Genomic DNA, 7005 nt, shown 5'->3' on the forward strand with positions numbered 1-7005 from the left:
TGGGTTTAGGCAAATATCGGATTATCGTTTTGTAACAAAATAAAAAAAATTAAAATCATTTTTATTAAAGCTAACTAACTATCTAGTAACCATTTATATTTTAAAAATTACTATCTAATTTTTTTAAAATTGCACAAAATTTTTAACAAATTGTTAGAACTTAATCAACCGTCTCATAAATATCGGCTGCAGTTTCAAGGGTAAACAAACCTAGTTAGATAGTCGAAGCAACTTTGTATACATGTCTAGCTTTTTATATGAAATATGATAATAAATATGATCAATAAAATCATTTACCTTCCCGCACCCTTTGGCGCATATGGCGTTGCATTCATGAAACAAATGCAGCGTATGTTGATTGTTAAAGTTGGATAATTTTCCTAGCGCCATTTTGATGAATATCACCTCAAGGGCACTGTACAATAAATAAATATCCCTGCACGTCTTGCAGCTACAGAGCAAATGGATGATCGGGGTTCTAGTTCCTCTTTTCTAAATTTGTTGCAACAAAAAGAGAAAACATTTTTGAGCAGGTAATATGGAAGTCTAAGCATTCTAAGCGAGGGCTTATGACCTGTCATTGGCTGGTTTATGTGGCCATTTTACACACTGTGTAACATTCACCGCTCTGCATTTTATGAAACACCTCAAGATGTTCCTCGCCTGTTGATATATTGCCGTTTTTTCAACTTTCAGAGACGACAGCTGGTAGCGCGATGCAGAAGTCTGGGTGAGAATCTTTGCGACATCGCTGATACTTCATAAATAACTCACACGAGAGGTAGTATAATGATCCAGCTAGCGACGGACATTGGTAAAATAAACTAAAGTAGGACATAAAATGCCGAACACTCTTCTAGTAGACCGAAAGGTCTGTTGATTACTTGTCAACAGGCCGGCTTCTTCTGAAGATTTTAAAGTAGTTTCCTCTTCACAAGAGCAAATGCTGAAAAGTTCCTGATTGGCCCATTAAGGAATATCCCTTCCAATTCTTACACTGAAAGAGAAAATATAAACTTCTTCAAAGAAGAAAAAAACTACGCAAAGAGATATAAATGTTGTCTTTAATTAGTGAGGTGCAACTCCTATTTAAAAAAAACAGTCTCGTTGACTAAGATTACTTCTTGATTTTATAACAAATTGTTAAAAAATAAGTAATTTTGGTAATTTAAAGAAAAAAATGCAGAAGCTAACCTGTTTTTTAAAATTGAACTTTTTTAAGAGGTATTTGCTGATATTAACCTTGTTTTATGGGTAATGGCCCCTAAAATGTTGAGAACCGCTGATTCATACTTTTAGTCTTAAGAACTTATTCAAAAATTATTTTATTTATTATTGTGACCCTCAATCTTACCTTTCAAAATTAAATAAAGCAAGTGGTATTTTTCTCCACGCATTATATGCTCCAGATATGAAACTTTTGCTTTATTTTGTATTTATTTTTGTTAACATGTTGTCACTTTATATTTTATTAAATAAAAATAAAATAAAATATTATGTTAACTGTATTAAAACAAGGAAGCTATCACTAGTAAGTCGGTTTAGTACTTTTAAAAATATACATGATATATACTCGTATATATTATGTAAATATACAAATGCCTAGACTTCTTTACATCCTACTTTAAAATGTTCTTCATCTTTGTTGTAATATGCTAATAAATTACATTGTTTTTCTTCAGACTAATTCAGTGGACGAATCCTTTTTCGAGATAATTTAGTAACTCCTATCTCTGCAATCCTCCCTTTTAAAGGCTTGACGCAGCTTCTATCTTCTATCTGCATTATGTATGTAGATGGTTCAATTGTAAACCCACCCTTTCCCACCCCTTAGCAGCCACAGGCAGTTATCTTTTTTTCCTACCAGTACCTGTGAATAATCCACATTTCATAGAATAATTTTCTTTAGAACTTTTTATACACTCGCTGTTCACGTTTCTCTAAATAACATGGAAAGTAATGTAAAGATGAAAATTGACGATATAATTTTTTAAATCTTTTTATACTCAGCCATAGAAATTCATCAGCACAAATCTTAATAAAGCAGAGGATAAAACACAATTTTACTAGTTGCATGCAGGCTTCGCTTCCTCTACATTCATACATCTTCTCATGCAAGATCGACGACGATTGTTCCGATTTTTCATGAGTCCATCTTCAACTATTTATGTTTGGTTATACCATGTCTACTAGCATCCATCAACATTCGTATTATAATTTTTTTAGCCATTATTTTATTTTATTTTATTTTTTATTTTTGCACCACAACAGACCAGGAGGCCCAATTACAGCGGTGAATTACATCACAAAACACCCAGGCTTGAGAAAAATCACATTTTTAATTTTTGTGTTCTCACCGGGAATCGAACCCGGAACCTTCCGTGCGTGAGTCAAGCGTCTTGACCACTACACCACGAAGGCCGCCATTTTGCCGTCCATTCACTTTACATGTCCAAATCAATGCTGTACTGCTTTCTTGATTTCATCGATAATGCTTGTCTCAGCCTCAATAACAACGACTTTCGACATTTGTGCACAAATCAAACGTAGATTAACCACACATTCTCCCGAGGTATCGAGTTTCGACAGAATTGTGTTGTTACACTTTACAAACGAGTATTTGACTTTTCAATATAAGTAAATAAATATTTCGTTTCTTCCGGTTTCAAGACGTACAAATCCCATTTTACACCTTCACAATAGTATTTTCACTAAAATATGGTGCCAACTTGCTAATAGATCACATTTTATTGAAAGTAAGCACCAACGTGCACTGATTACAAATAAAAATACTGAAAAAAAAATGACGCGAGAAGTAGAAGCGGAATCTATATTTACCATATGAATAAATATGAATTTATTTTATTATCTTATTATTACCATAACAATGAAACATCATATAATGGGTAATAAATTACTCTGTATACTTCCAGTTATTTATTTGACCAATTAGCGCCTTCACCCTTTAATGGGCATCTTCAGACTGCTAAATATTATTCAGTGTAAAGATATATTAAATTATCATGTATTTGTAAGGCAGTATTTTTAATTAGTAACTTATACTTAAATATAAGTTATAAGGTATATCATTACAATAGAATTCTATCAAGAATTGTCAATAAACAACTTAATTCAAATCAAATAACGAGCTAAATTGAAAGGTTTTTTTATTTTTAAATAAAAGAACAGTAATTTTTAAAGCCTCCTAATGTGAAATATTTTAATAATTATAACTTTAAAGCCTCACTTTTTTTCAATTACTGAATAGTGAGATTTGCATGTTAATGTTATTCGTGTTCTGGTGAAGAGACGGGTATGTTTCGTAACCGATTGACTTAGAAAAACTGGTGAGTGAAGAATAACTAATGATTATTAACATTATTTGCTTTGTTTTTTTTCGTAAATCTCATTTAATACTTTTTTTAAATATACAGTTCTGTCATTCTTAGTTTAAATTAAGTGTTAAAATTTTCCAGGGTGACTTCTGCATTAGACAACCTTAGTATTTCTCTTAACTTGCGCAAAATAAAATTCAACAAAGAATCTAAGTAAAAATAATAAAATGTGAGAGCAGACAGTCTGAGAGTTTTCTATTCAAATTCAAGTTTTTATCCCCATTTGTTGTATAGATGGCTCTATCCCTACTACTTTACTTTTATTTAAGCCATTGTTGTTTTTAGAAACTAACATGATATGCATAGACTTATTTAAATTTAAATTATATAAATAAATATTTTCTTTGTATAAAATAAATACATTTGTTTAATCTGCTGACCGATTTCAGAATATGGCTGTTCCTTGGTAAAGGCTTAAAATAAACTAACCCTTCATAAATGTTTTACGTTTGTCCCAATATTCTTAGACAGGCTGGATTTCCTCTCTAGAGAGTTATTTAGATCTAAGTTTGTTGCAACAGAGAGGGAAAACTGGTTGCATCGAGGAGTGAACGTTTCAACATAGGCAGAATGGTGAATGTTACACAGTGTTTAAAATGGCCAGTTAATCTAGCCATTTATTGGTCACAAGCCCTGTAAATGCCTAGACTTCCATTTTCCTTCTCAAAAATCGTTTCCTTCTCTGTTGCAACAAATTTAGATCTAAATAACTCCCTAGGGAGGAAATCCAGCCTGTCTACAAACATATGGACATACCAGAACATTGTTTATTAAACTAACTAGTATAAGAAGAAGTGTTAGAATTAGTAAACCGTTTTAAGCGATACTTAGTAGGTGAATTGGTTCAGCCGGATGAATCTCACCCTCACGACAAAAACGTATCCCTAATTCTATGATACCACGAGACCGTGCTGAGTTGGTATACATCATAATGAAGAGTGGAAGTATGCATATTATTTTAAAATACTACAAATAAATATTATTATTATTATTATATATATACGTCGCTCAGTACGCAACTCCCGATTTATTAATTGCGCTAAATTTTGCGAGAATGGTAATAATTCCTAAAAATCTTAGTTCAATAACCATAAAATGTAAAAAGATCAATAACTTGCTGCTCTTAAAAAAATATTAAAAATTCTTTGATTATTGAAAAATATTAACGAGTACATAAAAATAACATTTTTATATGTATAAACTTATATGTATTTATTTAATATGTAATATATTTTCTTTACTAACTTTGTATACTTTGTGGAAATCTGATATTAATTCTGAGTGTTTACACTATATCTGTTTGTTTACTATAAATATGTATGTAGAACTGTTGATTTTCCAAATAAAATAAAATAAAATAAATAAAAAAAAAATTTTAAAAATAAAAAAAAATAAAAAAAATAGAATAAAATAAAATAAAATAAAATAAAAAAAATAAAAATAATATATAAAATAAAATAATATAAAGTAAAATAAAATAAAGTAAAATAATATTAAATAAAATTAAATAAAATAAAATAAAATAAAAATAACTTAAAAATCAAAATTAATGAAAAAGTATTATAAAATTTATAATAGGTTCTTTACAAAACAAAACAGTTATTTACTGAAATGGTACAGGTTAAGTTTATTATCGCAATATCAAGGTCTATGAAAATCTCTTCACGAAACTGTTCAAGGATCAACAATAAACAACAAGGTAATCGGGAAATATGAAGCATCTACCTGTAATATAATTGTAGTGGTAACGTTATGTTCTCGTTTGAAGTATTAACTTTAATTTACAGGATTGAAAATATACCTCTTGTATACAGACCATTTCAATAATTTCTATACTTTTGGCCTTAATTTTACTTATCCTTAGTAATTGGAATCAATATCTAAAAAAAGTTATCAACTAAACCACCAATTTGTATGTTTTAAACATTCATTAACTCAATTTTATGTTTCTTTCAGAAAGTCAATGTATACCCTCCTCAGACCCGAGGCCTTGTTTAGCATATACTTGATAAACTTTTTTTTTTAATTGATTCACTTGAAGAAAAGAAAGAAAATAAAAATATATTTTCATGAAAATTCCTAACAGTAAAGGGTGGGGGAGGGTATCATATATGATACTTGGGGACTTAAGCACAACAAAAATCTTTTTTTTTGTATTTATTGGTTAAAGTTTTTTTAGAAACATACACATACAAAATTACTAAATAATGATAAATTCATTCTAAATTATTTGTGAAATAACGAATAGCAGTTTCGATCTTGTGTAAAGCATAGGAAAACCTTGCATTGTGGACAAAAAACATAAGTCAGAGCATTACATCCTGGAAGTCGACACTTTGAGCGATTTTTCTGCTCATTATTTTTCATCACTGGTAAATGATTTGCCTCTTTGGCGCGAATATCTTCATGAGGTAAAGGCATGACGCTGCGTCTTTTTGCTGGAGGCTCATTTTCATCATAACTATGATCGTTTTCATCCCCCCCTCTCTTATTTTGACGTGCCAATCCCGCTACTAAATGGCAAGCAAGATCCCACTTGAAGGCGTAATAATCCAGTACCTCTTTGCGAGGTTAAACTTTTATGGCTTTTAAGCGATATTCTAGCCATGATGCAGCAATAGCGAAATCAAAGAAGTGATATATAACTCTCACTGTCCACTTATTAGTTCGATTCCTCGTCCCGTATGTGGATATGACACTGTCAAGTAAATCAACCCCTCCCATAAATTGATTGTTAGAGTTTACGCAGGCTGGTTGAGCTACCGTTCTGTGAGCTTTGTCCGTTTTTGACCATCTCTTACATTGATTGAGGGGTTTTATGGCCTTTGATGAAGAAGCAAAATGAATTGTTTCGCTATCAAGCCATTTTTCAATGGCAATTTTATCATCTCCCCTCACTACACATTCATAAGAACCACGACCAGTTTGTTTCAGCTGGGAATCTGTTTAAAAATTGCAGATTTTGGCAATCTATTATTTCTTATCGTACCAGTTCCAAGAATGCTTCTTACGTGGAGGTTTTCTAATAGTGGTATTGAAGTAAAATACCTGTCTATGAACAGTCTAGAGCCAGCAGGCAGAGTGTCTGCTAACTTTAGGACATAACGTCCTCCAACACCTATTTGTTGGGGTGAAGGATACAAGGCAGACTCCACTGACATGCCTTTACCTTCGTAGAGAAAAAAATCCAAGGGTATTCTTCTTGGGGTTGTCATAACAACATTTTTCAACCCTACTGGGTTAGGTTTTCCTCTAATTACTTGCCTCTTTGAGCATCTCCCTTGGAATGGAATCATTTGCTCATCGATGGAAATATCCTCTGTCCTTTCATTTTGCATGCATCCCCTTTGGATTTGCATCATAATTGGCCTCACTTTCCAAAAACAGTAATTTTCTTTAGTAGTTTCCGTTACAACATTGTCATATTCTAATTTTAAATTTGACCGGATAGCAAAAAACCTGGATCTTATAAAATTATCGGCAACTGAGGGCACACGAGTTTGACGAGCCCAATATAGTCGTATTCGAGGATAACGTATAAGGCCAATTATGTTGCTTACTCTAAAGAAGCATTTAATTTCACAACCAGTAGTTGCGAGGGATTTTCCGT

Source organism: Micrasema longulum, unplaced genomic scaffold (assembly GCF_059751315.1).
Source record: "Micrasema longulum isolate JH-2025_06_02 unplaced genomic scaffold, ASM5975131v1 h1tg001755l, whole genome shotgun sequence".
In the NCBI taxonomy this organism is placed as follows: Eukaryota; Metazoa; Arthropoda; class Insecta; order Trichoptera; family Brachycentridae; genus Micrasema; species Micrasema longulum.